Genomic DNA, 14,873 nt, shown 5'->3' with positions numbered 1-14,873 from the left:
TGATAGGGGTGTTGAAGTTGGGGATAGGACCGGTTTTTGTTGGGAGTTGCATTCATGGGTTGGCACAGGTGTTGATGTTTGGGGGATACTATGCAGGCGACAATGCGTTGGTGGGCTTGCAGGATGATGAAGGATACAAATTCAGAGTGGAGTGATGATGAAGAGCTGACAGTACTTCCGTTGGAGTCTGCAATACCTGCAATTGAAAAGCTTTATATGTGGTCTCTCCCTGGGGTTAGTGCTAGTCTTCTAATCGTACACAAGACGCAGTGCTAATTAGTTGGGGAGACAGGTTGAACTCTCAGTAGGCAGAGAGTATTGTCCTGCACTTGAGGACCCAAACTGTATATATATTGTGGTGGTGTAGATATTATGTGAGTGCACATGCATACTTAGATATTACATAGTTAGGAGACCGCGCGTCTGGTTCCTCGTAGCAACGTTGTCGTGCCGCTACGTGCACACCGTGTAAAAAAATCTAGAGTGTGGCTTCCTTTTAGATTTAGAGAGCCAATGCCATTTTAGACATTAGTGTTAGTGTCCATGGTTCAAAAATATTAGATTTTAGTCAATTTTTAATATTCTAGATATTATCTCTTGTAAAAAAATCTACAAAACTATAGACAACTTCTAGAATAGGATGACATGTAAAAGAAAGCATGTAGCTTTCAGCTAATTTGAGAGGATTTTATGTAAAAAGAGAGATTAGCGAAATCGCGCGATCGTTGTTTTCAGGCAGTGATGAATAGCACTCTGAAAGTGGGAGATGAAGAAGGAGAGATCTGGCAGGATTCTGGCCAGATGTCCTGGTATTTAACCCCCCATTTGGAGCCATTGAAAGGATCAGATTGGCGATCTGAGCAGCATAGAGAAAGGTATTATTTTGCACATGTTTTTGTCTATTAGAGTTATATTTTCTCATAATGCTGAAAGAAACTGACAGGCTTCATCTCTATTAGTATTCTTCTATATTTTCTAATTCTTTTTGGAAGTATTCTTCTACATCTTCAATCTCTTCGAACCCCTTCTCTTCCGTCTACTCCTCTCCTTGAATTTACCTTCACCCTACTGTCACTTATCTTCAAGAACTTGGCTTGAAACCTTCAAGCCTTCTCTTATCTCTACCATCTCTGGAGTCTAAGTTCTTGAATCCTCATACATTCTTCTCTTGCCAAACCCCTATGGTGACCTTTAACCCTACGTGCTGCAACATTGGTGAATCCAACGTGAAGGTCGATGCAAGAGAACTCCAAGATGGGGGATTCTTTAGGAGATACTGTACAACAATTGGTGCGCATACTGCAAAGCAGACTCAACAAAAACAAATCCAAATGTTACAACAATAACAACAAAGGCAAGAAGAAGAGTAGATTGATTCCACAGCTATCAAGGCCCTAGAAGAAGTTGGGCATGAATTAAAACAATTTAATGGTCAAAATGTCTTTGTTTTCATTCGTTTATATGTTGAGAAAATGCTCTTCTTTGGTGTACTACAACATGCATGGAGCCGCTATTTTGCCAGACTAGCCAAGCATGCAAGAAAGAATCCATGGTCTTTTCCAACAAGATGCGGATTGGGCTGCATTCAAAAAAGCCCTACGCGAAGAATTCTTCTTAGAAGACTCTGGCCTTATGACGAAGAAAAGTTTCACTAAATGGGTTGAAAAACCCAACAAAGGTTTAGCTGCAATAGCTCTATACGATGAATTTGAAAGTAAATTTGGACAACTTGATGCTGAAGACCGACAAAGTATGGAAGGTTAGAAGATTGAATTATTCCTTAAGGTTGCAGATCCCATTCTGCAAGAAAAGCTTGCTAATCGCCTAGAAGATGCTACCTCCGAATCAGGAGTCAAGACTACATGGACAGATGTTATTGATGCAGTTAACATGATTGCTCGAAGAGAACGGATGCGATTAAGATTGGGCTCTACTTGAACTTCAACAAATCCATTGTTGATGGAGCTTGTTTCACCTTCAAAATCCCCTATTCCTTTGACTAATCAACCAACTCTTTCTTCTTCATTCCTTCAAAAAATGATGTCATGGATGAACTTATTGAAAGAAATCACCCTGTCTCTCGTTCTCTCTCTCTCTCTCACACACACACACACACACACACACACTCTCTCTCTCTCTCTCTCTCTCTCTCTCTCTCTCTAAATTAGCAACTTCTCTCTCTCCCCCCTCTTAATTTTGCAAGGGTCAAGGGTTTGCATGAGGTCCATTGTCTTACACACTTTTAGCTGTTAATATCAGGATGAAAAGAATATCACATAGTTACTCCCACGTGCATATATACATTCACATACCTCTTACTTTTATGTGCATGGTTTGATATTATATCCTGATATATCAATTCCATTGTGCACACATAAGCAAAACTACATTGCACATGTTTTCGCTACTTTCAATTGAGCATTATTGTGTGGACTTACTACAAGAGGATAGGGTATCAAACAATTTGTTACACTCATTGCAATAATGTGAGATATCTTTTTTTTTTCGAATAGTTAATATTGGGACAACAAGATTACCTCATTGTTACTCAATCCATTGTGCACATATACATTCACATGCATGCATGTTTCCACACTCCGCCCTTTCCTAGATATTTTGCATGTGCTTTATTTACACATCTTGTTGTATTGCAATTGAGCGAATGCGTATACACAATCTCCTTCAATTGTGCATTCCTCTCTCTTTCTCCTCTTCCCTCTCATCCTCATTTCATTGCGCTTGTAAATAAACACTATCTAAAAATTTTGAAAGTACATATTCATCATGCACATCAAATATCAATCGAGTTCCATTGCTGGGGGTTGGAATTGGTGATCCCTAACAAAGTCTAGGACTGAACCATGGAAGCACGCTAGCTCAATTAAGTAGGGAAGCATGTGCTCCAGAAGGATAGCGTCCATGGGGTCCTCAAACGGGAGTGGACATATAAAGGAGTTGGGTGGGTTCATCTGCATCTTCTCCATGCTATCATCCACAAATAGTGTTGTTGTTGGGCTGAAGTGTGGCCAATCAATGTCATCAAAACATTTCATGAAAAGGGGGTTTGTGTAACTCCTTTCAGCAGAAGTTGTTGTGGGAGTTGCTTTGCACTTGCCTTGTTCATATTGAAATACAAAGGTTGGTGCTTGCTTTGACAACTTCACACATTCAGTTCTAACTAATTGGAGTAGCTCACTTAAGTTGTCTTCCTTCATGGATATCCAGATGGCAATGTCAAACAATGTAGATATTTCCTTCAAAAACCTTGCGAGCCCTAGCTGAAAAATCATCCAACACCTTTCCATTTCTAGGGGCTTCACTGGTAATGAACCCTTCTACTTTGGCCGCCTACATAGAAACAACCCATTCATATTGAACATGATTAACTTTCGGGTTGTGGGAGGTAGCTGTACATGCTCACATGGAAGGGTGAGCACCCATGTATTGGTATGAGGAAAAAGAACACTACAATACAATCAGATATTGTACAAGTTTATGTAAACATGTTACCTTTGCTCTTAGATATCTTCCACATTTTGGCAAAGCGATATAGACATGCAATTTGTCTATTGGAATTAACGCTACGAATGCAAAGTTACCACATCCCGCATTGCAATCTAAAATGGTGTCCCCTTCTTTTGTGTGTGTTTGTAAGAATGAGCTCCAAAAAATCTTTCCATGTTGCATGCTACCTACAATATTTGATAGTCATATAACGGATTAGAAATCTACTAAATGTTTACAAAACATCTCTACATTAGTTTAACAACATTCGATCTCATATTGACCTCAGTGGAGATCTTGATGTATCATCTCGCACCCACTCATTCACAATAATGTCGTCTTTTGTGAATTCCGGAGGGATGAATCCATTGTAAGTGATATTTGAATGCATGTATGCTAGAATATATATCACATATACCTATATTTAAAGCTTGAAATGCTAATTTTAGTAATTGCACTCACTAAACAAAGCCAACAAGTGTGATACATAAACAATATCTAGCATGACCATATCATGACTTTAAAACTCTCACCTCTTTATCTTCAATGACACAGACATGCATCTCGCAATGAATAACCTATGCCATGTGTAAGGCCCAACACTTCTGCCCTGACTCCATCTGTCGGTGTCCATCCTCCACAACCTACTCGACAAGCTCTACCATGGTGGAGTGTGTTGTGGTAAGGAAAAGTAACATCCATGTGTCCTTGAGAACACGATCTGAAAGGTGAGAAGAATCGAAGCTTGCACTCGAGAGCTATGGCGGGAGAGCAAGATCAAGAAAGAGAGAGGCAAGAAATAGGAATTCCAACAGTCACAATGTGTGACTGTTCCTTTATTCAAACTGTCACTAAAAGAATAAAGAAGAATAAATAATAAAGTGACGGTGATGGGCGCCCGCCACCTGCAGTGTGCAGTGGCAGTGATGTCAGTGTAGTAATACACGGGTGGCTAGACAGAGGCGCCTTTACCCCCAACAACCTCCCACTTAAAGGCGAATCTGCCCTAGTGAGGAGTGAAAAGAAAAAGGAAAAGACAGTACGACATGTACACATGTACAATAGGATGAGGAAAGACGTCATCTCATCCCATGCCTATCAACCTCCTGAGGAAGACAAAGCGCTCTGTAGAGAGGCTTTCGTGAGCAGATCTGGAGGATTCTGGTCAGTCGAGATCTTGACAAGATCAACAGACTTGTCCTCAACGACCCCATGCATGAATTGATACCTCACCTCAATGTGTTTCGTCTTCGCATGGAAGACCGGGATTCTTGGCTAACTGAATAGCGCTCATAGAGTCCGGATGCAGTGTAGGGATAGCATCAATACCAAGGTCAGCAACCAAATGACCCAACCAAATGGCCTCCTTGCAAGCCTTAGTGGCTACAACATACTCGGCCTCTGTAGTAGAAAGGGCCGTGCAATTCTACACACTGGACATCCAAGAAACATCACCTCCAGCATAGGTGAATACATAGCTGGAAGTGGACTTCATACTATCTGCATGTCCTGCATAATCAGAGTTAGTGTACCCCACGACTCATGTATCCTGGCTGCCATAGCATATGCACATATCTGCAGTGCCCTTCAGGTACCTCATGATACCCTTCACGGCATCCCAATGCTTCTTGCCAGGTGTGGCCATATAGCGTGCCACAACACCAACTGCAAAGGCAATATCTGAACGAGTGGCTATCATGGCATACATAAGACTGCCCATGCGGATGCATAGGGAATCTTGGACATCTCGGCCCTCTGCTCATTTGTCTGTGGACAATCAGCCTGTGATACCTTCACATAAGAAGGCAATGGACAACCAATAGGCTTTACCTCCTGCATGTGGAAGCGCTCAAGGACTTTATGAATGTACTCCCTCTGTGACAAGTAGAGGAGTCCCTGATGCCTGTCGCATTTAATGCGCATACCAAGTATGTGAGAGGCCTATCCCAGATCTTTCATCTCAAAGCTCTTCTTAAGCTAAGCCTTAAGAGCACCTAGCTCATCATAAGCTTTCCCTGCTATCAGCATATCATCCACATAGAGTACCAAAATCAATAAAGAACCATCATGGGCTTTCTTCCTGTAAAGACACGAATCCATAGCACTCCTGTTGTAGCCCTGTGACTGCATAAAGTCATCAAACTTATGATACCACTCCCTAGGTGCCTATTTCAAGCCATAAAGACTTTTCTTCAATTTGCACACTAGGTGCTCCCTGCCAGGTTTTGCAAAGCCCTTAGGCTGCTCCATATAAATCTCATCATGCAAGTCCCCATGTAAGAAAGCCATCTTGACATCCATCTGGTATAAATCCAAGTCAAGCTGAGCAACCAAAGCCAAGACTAAGCACAGGGTGGCCATCTTAACCACAGGAGAAAAGCCCTTATCAAAGTCCACATCATGCTCCTATTTAAAACCCTTTGCTACCAATCTAGCCTTGTATGCCGGCTTGGGGTGTCCAGGGGTACTTTTCAGCTTGTACACCCACTTGCATGGCAAAGCCTTCTTGCTCATAGGCAAGGAAACCAAATCCCAAGTGTCATTCTTATGCAAGGAGTCTATCTCAGATTGCATAGTCCTCTCCCAGGAGTGACTGTCACCCTTGCGCATAGTCTCATCATAAGTGAAAGGCTCCCCTACATCTGTAACCAAGACATAATGCATCGAGGGCTGAAATCTATCAGGTGGACGTCTGTCTCTAGTAGACCATCTCATGGCAGGCTCTGTTGCTTGCCCAGCTACCTGTCCAACACCCTGACCATGAGCATCTACTGCAGCTGTAGGCTGTCCAACTGGCTGTGCAGGAGCTCTCGGCTCCTCCTGAAATATGACCCTGTGGATCTCAAGGCTGCCTATGCATCTTGTCTTCATGGAAGATTACATCATGACTGCGGATGACTTTTCGCGCTTGCGGATCCCAGAGACGGTAACCCATCTCGCGTGCATCCCCATAACCAAGGAAAATGCATTTGACACTCTTAGGATCCAACTTACTTCTCTTGTCCCTGGGCACATGGCAAAATGCCTCACATCTAAAGACATGGAGATGCGCATAAGAGGGAGGTTTTCCAGTCCATACCTCCTTGGCAACCTGGAAATCCAAACCACTAGAAGGTGATCTGTTTATGATATGCATAGCTGTAGTAACTGCCTCAGCCCAAAAGCTCTGTGGTAGGCCTACATGGCTAAGCATACTGCGTACACACTCGTGGATAGTTCTATTTATCTGCTCAGCTAAACCATTGTGGGGGGGGGGATGTAGGGGGCGGTCAACTGATGCTTAATACCCCTCTCATCACATAACTGCTCAAAAGCACATGAGACATACTTACCCCCATTATCTGTCCTTAGGCATTTTAGTCTATACCCAGACTGGTTCTCAACCAATACAAGCCATCTCTGAACCATAGCCAAGACATCAGATTTCAGCTTAATGGGATAAGCCCAAACTTTTCGTGAAAAATCATCTATGAAAGTTACAAAATACTTGGCACCACCCATAGACTGATAAGGCATGGGCCCACAGACATCCGAATGTACCAATGCCAAGGGCTCACTCATGCGTGGCCTACCAGACTTCTTATGCGTAGACCTAGTCTGCTTGTCATAAAGACAATGCTCACATGAATCAAAACATGCATAATCAAGGGGTGGTAAGTACTGCAAACCAGAAAGCATTTTCATTCCCTTCAAAGACATATAGCCCAAACAGGCATGCCAAAGAGATACATGTGGGATAGAACCCATAGACAAAACATGGTCAAGGGAAGAAGCGGATACAATCAAGGGATAGAGGCTGCCAGCCTTGGCACCTCTCGCAATCACGTCTGCCACGAGTGATCTTCCATGAAGAGTCTCTAAAAGATACATGATAACATGCGTCATCAAGCTATCCAATTGACATGAGACTGCGTGTCAAAGCAGGTACATGACGTACATCCTAAAGAAACCAAACTGCTACCAGAAAGAAACTGCAGTCTAACAGCACCAATGCCCACAATATCAAGAGAGCTATCATCACCCAAGCGCACAGAGCCCGAAACAATACGATATGAATGAAACCACTCTCAGCAAGGTAAGTCCAAGAGCCAACACTGTGCATACATAGAGTGTATCTCTGTCATCTGCGAAGCACTAGAAGAAGCTTCAAGGATATAATCATCATCATCAACATCCTCAGGCTGCATAACATTGATCTCTTCAATTTTAACACTGGACTTTGCAGGCACTATGGTGCCATCAGAAGACTTATCCTGCACTTTGTCTTTCCCCTTATCTTTGCGCCTTTCATTGCGCAGTTCATGGCATTGTGGCCTAATATGGCCCTTTTTCCCACAATGGCGACAAGTAACATCTGCATTCCTGCCATGGGATTTGCTACGTGACTTCCCACGAGACTTGGACCGAGATTTCTAAGAATCCCGTCCACGACCACTGCCACTGCCATGCTTTCCATATCCATCATTCCTGCCTCTAACTGTCATAGCATGCGACACACGAGAGGCATCTAAATCCTTACAGTTAACCTCTTGCAGAAGAGCACTCTCAACATCAGATAATTTCAAGGTAGCAGTAGAGGCACATAATGCAGTGCGGAATACATCCCATGACTCATTAAGAGTACCAAGCAAGAAGAGAGGAGTGACATCCTCTGCAAAAGTGATGTCCTGCGAAGTCAAGTTCTTGATGGAACTAGCGCAAGTGAGCAGACATAGTCACATTCTCCTTCATGCGCAGATCCATAAGTTGCTTCAGCCAATAGATCTGACTCGCTTGACTTTTCTTGTCATAGAGATTCTTGATTTTATCCCACAACTGCCATGCACTCTGTTCCTCCTCAAATACATTGTAATGAACCTGTTCTGTGAGAGATAATACAATAGTGGACTTGCATAACTCATCAAGCTCAAGCCATTCCTCATCTGGCATAGTTGCAGGCAGATGCCCCCTTAACCTCAATGGTTTGATCTGCGATTTCTGCACCAACACTGCCAAATCTGGCTCTTTCAGTAAGAGTAATTCGTACCATCAAGCTTAGTAATGTTGAAAATAGCATGATCAGTGGATGAACTCGCCATAATGCAGGCTGGAACACTGCAGAAAGTTCAAAACTGCTTACTGTTTACTGCAAAAATTGACCAAAAAATCACCAAAATCGAGAGAAAATGACGAGAAAAGTGTAACACAAGTTGGTGCCCACCAAGTACTAGTGAAAGTACATCATTTTAGAATATTTCAGCATGAAAAATCCATCTCAATCCATACATATATGCTTGCTGTAATAAATTACAGATTTCAGTAAATGAGAGCTAACAGTGCCAAAAGCAGATCCCAAGTCAATCAGATACTGCCAAGACCAAGCCAACATCATGTGGGCATAACATAGGCATATGATAGTCGATAAGCATGAATCCAACACCCAAACATGTCATACGAATATCTGCCAGTGAGTAGGCGCATCCCCTAGTCAACGAGGCAAAGTGTTCCTGCCACTACCAAGACTTGACACAAGTAGGTGTCAACTCACAAAGAGAGGGACCCAAATCAAAGAGTCAGCTGCATTGAACATGAACCAAGACATATGAACCATGCATCATCCCGAAGGGTAAAAGATCCCAAATAGTCTCAAAAGCTCAAATAGCATAGACCGCCTGCTCAATGTCTATCAAGCATCCAAAGACACTCCCACTGGCACAAAAGCCGTATGTACGAGCTCAAGAGCTCAAACCAAGGCAAGACACAGTGCCAATGACATAAGTCCAAGACAATACATCAATAGTACATCCCGAATATGTAGGCGGTAGAGCATCCGTATGTAGCATTGATAAGCATGTAAGACATCAAGTACATCCCAAGATACAACTATGGCAAGCCAATAAACCTCCAAAGTAAGCTCCGAGAATCCAAGGTCAAGCCGAGACCGAGCTCCAGTAGCAATAGGGTCCAAACAATGTAACTAGCATATAGTAATGGCAAGCTGTCGGGAAGGAGACCCAATGCGAGTAGGGAGTCGATGGGAAGCTGAGAATGCCACGAACCAAGCTTAAGAGTCGGGAAGCCGAGCTCTGATACCAGTTGAAAGGTGAGAAGGATCGAAGCTTGCACTCGAGAGCTATGGCGGGAGGCTAAGAACAAGAAAGAGAGAGGCAAGAAATGGGAACTCCAATAGTCACAATGTGTGACCGGGCCTTCCTTTATTCAAACTATCACTAAAAGAATAAAGAAGAATAAAGAATAAAGTGACAGTGACGGGCGCCCGCCACCTGCAGTGTGCAATGGCGGTGATCAACAAAGTGCAATATACTCCTAAGAATGCAACTCATGTTACTTACCATGCCTTTGGATCCTTGTGTCTCTTGTGTTTATTTTTTCCTTGAGAATTTTTGGTAGAAACCCTTCTCATTAGAGGGGTATTCACCTTATGGATAGTTGAGGAAAATAGGGCATCTTTGATATACATTCTCATCCCACTCTTGCTCTATCTAGTAATCCTCATACATGCACTGATCCTCCTGTACATTTGCCCAGTCCTCACATTCTCCTGGCAAAGTTTGTATAGCCCCCCTCTTCATCTTCTCGTACATGAACCTAACTTGCAAAAGCACCATTACATTTCTAGAATGGATTGGCAAGATAGCATTGCAGACATGCTATTAAAGAAGGATATTGTGAACTACTTGTACAGAAGCCTCCATGCTACCAACTTCGTTGACTTCTATGACTCTATATCTTCATATGGCTTGAAATCATGGAAGACAGTGCGAAACATTTGCTCTTTATGTTTTCTCTTTATAGCTTGGGTGTGTTGGAACAAATTGTGTTCCACTCAAATGTTATAGTAGTCCTCCCAACTCAAAAGAAATCTCTTTCTGCCATCTTGCAACATGGTCCAAAAGGTCTCTTGTCTTACCCAACTTTAAAACGGTGCATTTCCATATGCTCGAATCAAAGTTATGTCATTTAATACAAATTTGTCAGGCTTATGATGCATATAATTTAGACGAACAAGAATAACCTATGTTCAGGCATGCCCATCAACGTTCAAATTTTCTTATCAGAACTCTCCATGGATTTCAATATCCTTACATGATCTGACTTGTTTAGCTTTGAGGATGCCAATGTGCATGCTCTCTCCTCTTCAATACACCCCTTTGTCTTGGAGCCCCACTCCAAGCATGAGACAGTTCTGCATTGACAAAAACATTGTTACTTTGGACCAATGTACTTTGAGTACATATAAATGGCAAGTACAAAGAGGTAGCAACTTACTGATACCACTTCTCTCTGAGGCTGGGGTCTGCAACTCTTAGCAAACGTTGAGTTTTCTTGATGAGATTTTCATTGACACTATAGTACGGCTCACCCCACTTGGTTCTAAACTCAAAGTTGGAGAGCTATGTCCGTTTCTATTCAATTGGTCGCACTACCATATCATACTCATCCTGCACTTGGTAATTAAGGACAACATCATTACATTAGGAAAAAATTAATGAGAAAAAACATTATTAAGTTAGCTTGAAGAACTACCTACCTTCCACATAACGTGGGCAAGTGCAATCAATGGTGCCTTGTACCATGCGGGAATGGGCGCTGACTTTGTGTGCGCTTGTACCCATGCCTTTGCCTCATCAATTAGCTTGCCAAAAATAGTTGTGCGGTCAGCCTGCCCTAGCATTCTTGCTTCATAAACAAGGTCTAGATACGAGGTATGGACAATCCCCTTTTGTGCCAGCTTGTGTACATTTTATATTAGGATCTCATGCATATTTCATCATCCACGTGACCTTTAGCACACAAAGGTAATCAAAGCATATGAGAATATGGTCCATTGCATACCTGCTTGTACGAGAGAAATAGTCGACAAAATCTCCCCCTTTGTCACACTTGTCACTTTCACAAGGCGCCAATCAATGGGCACATGTTGCCTCGCATTATTTGGAAAGGCTATTGCAAACAATCAATTATGTTAACAATAACGTAAGCAACAAACACATTGTAAAATGTTAAGGTCTTACAATTTAGGGCCACTCACATGTGCGTATCTCATTCATCCATGCTTTGAGCCGATGGTTACTATCCCAAACATAAAACATGCAATATGACAAAAAGGTTGCACCGGTGCCATTGATTTCTGCCTCAAAGTCCTTATGTTTCTTTAGCCAATGGGGTTCCCACTCATTTCTAATCATATCATCAACCTCCTTGCACTGGTGCCTTGGAGCCTCTAATGATACTATGAATATACCCATCTCTCTAACGTACTCCTTGTTGAAAAAGGTCTTTGAGAGTTGCTTGTACCTCGATGTGGCTTGTCTTATTGTAGCATGGAAACCAAACGACATAATGGGATGGGTGGCAAAGGGGTGGATGTCCGCATCTGAATGAGATGATGAAGTAATTAATGTCCAATCAACGTAAAGAAATAAAACTATAATCTAAATCATGCTACCATCTTTTACAAGCACTCACCATCAACGTTTTCAACTGGTCTTCTATGCATGCTTGCACAATATGTTTATCGCAAGTGATTGTGAGAGTTGTCTTGCCAGTCGTTTCACTAGTCTTTGTCATGTGCTCCTTTTCAGTTCTCTGCATTCGCTTCTTATTGGTTTGCATATGGTCACGCCCCTGATGTGCACTGCAGGACTCAATGCTTTGATGGTCGTCACTTTCCTTGTTAGTATCACTCTCCCATATTACAAGCTTTCTCTTGCCCTTCCTCATCTGCATCATAAAAGTGTGTCCACCTTGTCTTGATGTCACTCCTTCCCCACATGCAATTGCAATGGTTGCTTGTAGCTTGATGGAAGTCAATGATCGTGTTTGTGCTGCTTTCCCTCTTACTCTTGGAGGGTGACTCCCCCCTTGTGATTGATTGCATGTTGCTGGTGACAATAGCATGTCATCTTGCTCTAGATCATGGAGGCAAGTCAAAGTCCTCAGGAGACTTGTTCAGTCGTCGCTCTCTTTCCTGCAAACAATGATCCGAAATAGGGTAAGAGGGGGAGATAGAGTAGCCGTAACAAAAATCAAGAGAGGGGTTGCTTACCATTTGTTCCATTGGCCATTGCACAATTTCGTTTTCCTCAATGTCAATCTCAGTATTGCCTTTGCCACGGGCCTTCACACCCCTCTAATGCACGATGATGACATGTGACTGAGAGAGAGAGAGAGAGAGAGAGAGAGAGAGAGAGAGAGAGAGAGAGAGAGAGAGAGAGAGAGAGAGAGAGAGAGAGAGAGAGAGAGAGAGAGAGAGAGAGAGGTGTGGAGAGAGAGAGAGAGGGGGGAGAGAGAGAGAGAGAATTGTGCTGAGGGTAGGGGATAGAAAACATGGACTTGAATTGCAAGGGGAGGGGGGTCCTTTTAAAGACAAAGGAGAGAGAGTGAGGGAGGGATAGAGAGAGAGAGAGTCACATACCGAGAGTCATGGAAACAATTTGCAATGTGAAGAGGGGTGGATGGGTCCTTTTATAGGTGAAGGAGAGAGAAAATGGGGGCACAGATAAAGAGTGATGAGAGAGGGGGAAGAGAGAGAGCATGCGATATGTGTAAATTTTTCTCACCAGAAAGGGGTCGTCGGCAACCCCTTATCAGACGAATTTTTTTTTCAATGATCCATTCTTGGCGAGAGTAAATTTTGGCCCAACTAGATTTGTGGTTTTTTTCACCTAACAAGGGGATGCCGACATCCCCTTCTTGGTGAAAAAACAAACCACGGTTCTGAGAATAGACAACGTGGGGAGAAGAGAGAGCAATAGAGTGTGGGTTTTTTTCTCACTCAAGAAGGGGCTACTAGCAACCCCTTCTTGTCGAAAAAAAAGAATCCACAGATACGAGAATAGAGAGCATGGGGGAAAGAGAGAGTAGAGTAACATAGTGATGAGAGAGGGGATGAGAGTGGGGAGAACATGCAATATTTTTTTATCTAGGAAGGGATTGCCAACGACGCCTTCTCGATGAGAAAAAATACTACATTTTGTATGCTCTCTCTCTCTCTCTCTCTCTCTCTCTCTCTCCCATCACTCTGTTTCTCTTCCCCCCATGCATTCTTGGATATGTGGGTTTTTTTCCACTGATGAGAGAAGGGGGAATAATAAACTAATTAAGTAATCAAATAATTAACAACTTAAATAAAAAGTATTTACTAATTAAAATTTAGTTAATATTTAATAATTCATAATTATTACTTATTAGTTACTAGTTAAACTTTAATCACTGGTTACTAATTTTAATTATGAACTAAGTACTAACCACTATTAAGTATTAACTACTTTTTAACTAAATATGAGCTAATAAATTGATTAAAAATTACTAATTATATAGTATTTTTAAATTAATTATAAATTATTTTTAACATATTATTAGAAAAAATTATAAGCAACTATTAACCAACTAATTAAATAAGTTAACTAGCTAATTAATGTTTTAACTCACAAAATATTAATAATTAACAAAATTAACTATCTAATTAAATTACTTAGCCAAAAATATTAAATATTAATATAATTTTGACTAATTAAATTATTAGTAAGCTAATTAGCTTTTTAATTACTAAGTAATAAATAAATTTAATTAATTAACAAACAAAATTAATTAACTAACAAGAATGTTCTTTTTTCGGGGGGAGGGGGGAAAGGGGCCCAAAATTTTTTCTGGATGTTGGGGACGGGGACCAAAAGGGGTCGGGGGCAAAGAGTTTTTTTTTTTTTTTTTTTTGTTGGGGGTGGGGGGGGGGGGGGGGGGGGTGTGGGGGAGGGCAAAGAGTTTTGTTTCGTCCTAGAAAGGGGTGCTGATGCTCCCTTATCGGGGCTCCCTCAAACATATACCTATACGCATGACCATTATGTGTAGCTCTCGCTAGCCCTCATCCATCAGACCGCCTGCCTACCTTCATCTCACCCGTCGTCCGCGCACGCATGCTCACACACACACACACACACACACACACACAAAAAAAAAGCAAAAAACACTTCCTATTTTTGTAAATTAAGTCATTAATTAACTTGCTAATCAATTTATTAATTAATTAAGTAACTAATAAACATTAAGTAATAACTTTTTAAATTAACTAGTCGGTTAATAACTTTTTAAAATTAATTATTTGATAAGTAATTAATTAATTAATTAACTAATTAACCAAGTAAGTTAGTAACTAATTAACGAATAAATTAATAACAATTAATAATTAATTCACTAATTAAAAACCAAGTAACAAATAAATTAACTTTTTAACTAATTAACTAATTAATAATTAATTAACTAATAAAATTATTTATTAGTCAATTAGTTAAAATTAATAACTAAGTGCTTAAAATTAATTACTATTCAGTTAAATAACTAATTACTTAAAATTAATAATTAATAAATAA

The sequence above is a fragment of the Lygodium microphyllum genome, chromosome 27 (genome assembly GCF_053477565.2).
Source record: "Lygodium microphyllum isolate KBCC chromosome 27, Lygodium_microphyllum_v1.1.10, whole genome shotgun sequence".
NCBI lineage: Eukaryota > Viridiplantae > Streptophyta > Polypodiopsida > Schizaeales > Lygodiaceae > Lygodium > Lygodium microphyllum.
Note: the sequence above shows the minus strand (reverse complement) of the source record.